The 1573-nt window shown below is 41.3% G+C and overlaps 1 pseudogene across 1 annotated transcript; it reads left to right on the forward strand.

Annotated features, from left to right (window-relative positions):
• Nucleotides 1–235: 235 nt before the first annotated feature.
• On the forward strand, nt 236–1328 carry LOC120086664 (auxin-induced in root cultures protein 12 pseudogene; annotated as a pseudogene). The gene has a single exon (XR_016532492.1). The product of XR_016532492.1 is annotated as an auxin-induced in root cultures protein 12 pseudogene (transcript).
• The last annotated feature ends 245 nt before the right edge of the window (nt 1329–1573 follow it).

A 1573-nucleotide genomic window follows, 5' to 3' on the forward strand; every position in this document is an offset into this window, starting at 1 on the left:
CAAGAGCTATAATAAGTTATATTTATTGTAGTGCATAGTATTAAATTTTTGTAAATTGATTTTTTATTTTATAATTTTCTAGAAATATTGATCGACATGAACATTTTATTTAAAATTAAGACGTTGATATGTCATTGAGATGAACATTTTAAACCTTGGTTAGAACTATTACTCCCCAAATTTCCCACTCTCACTCTTTTCCCACTTCACCACTCAACTCCAAACAGAAGGTCAAAGTCAAAACAATGTAACCCAAAATGAGAGGAAAAAAAGGAAAAGAAAAGAAAAAAAATGGAAAAAAGAAGTTAATTGGGTTGTAAGTTCCACTGGCACTTTCCCCACATGATCATCCCTAACCTCCCAACCCAACTCCGCCACTTCCCCTTCCCCCAATTTTCCATCATTATATATGATTATATTCTCCATTCAATCCCTCATTTCTCTTCAATTTCTCCTCTCCAATGGCTTCCTTTTCCCATTTCTTCCTCTTCTTAACCCTAATTTCCTCCTCTCTTTCCCTCTCCCATTCCCTCACTTGTTCTTCTCAATCCTTCCCGGCCAACAGATCCTTCACCAACTGCCAAGATCTCCCCTATCTCAACGCCTTCCTCCACTGGACCTACGATCCCCAAAATTCCTCTCTCTCCATCGCCTTCCTCGCCCCGCTGCCGCGCCCCCTTGGCTGGGTTGCCTGGGCCGTCAACCCCACTGCCACCGGCATGATCGGATCCGAAGCCTTCCTCGCCACTCTCTCCGACGGCGGCCACATCGCCTCTATCACTACCTTCAACGTTACTTCCTACTCCTCTGTTCTTCCTTCGCTGTCGCTTTCCTTTCCGTTCTGGGACGTCGCTGCGGAATCTACCAACGGCCACTTGTGCATCTTCGTTACCGTGAAAGTTCCGGCTAAGGCTAAGTCGTTGAACCAAGTTTGGCAAGTTGGACCGTCGGTCGACTCGGGTTCGGGTATTCCTACGGCGCATGAGTTTAAAGCGGATAATTTGAATGCAAGAAGCGTGTTGGTTTTTGATGAAAGTGGTGGTGGTGTTACTCCGATTCCTGCTCCACGCGCTCATGGTGGCGCATCTAGTGCTCCTGTGCCTACGGTTGGCGGTGATGATAAGGCTGGGGTTGCCGGAATTAGATGGCGGAATTTGGGGTTGGTTGTGAGTTGGTTTGTGTTTGTTGTTTGCGGGATTTTTGGTTTCTGATTTTAATTTTAGTTTAGGAAAAAAAAAAAAAAAGGTAAACTCTTTGTGACTTTTTTCTTCATTTTTTCTCCTATTAAAGATATAAAAACGGAGAAATAATAATATCTTTATTTTAAACTCTGTGATTTAATTTGATTATGAAATTTTGATTTTTTTTAAATAATCTTATTTTAATAATTATTAACAAAAATATAATTGAATAAAAAAATATTGACAAAAATATGTGTTTGAATGGGTAATCGTGTACCAGTACACAACTACCTGTGACCTGGCACGCGCAGACTATCACATGGACATTCATGCAACGTTGATCAGGTAATCGCGGATTACCTTAAGTCGTGTATCAAGTACACGATTTAGTG

This window comes from Benincasa hispida, chromosome 9 (assembly GCF_027475165.1).
Source record: "Benincasa hispida cultivar pf3 chromosome 9, pf3_genome.v1.1, whole genome shotgun sequence".
NCBI classification, from domain to species: Eukaryota; Viridiplantae; Streptophyta; class Magnoliopsida; order Cucurbitales; family Cucurbitaceae; genus Benincasa; species Benincasa hispida.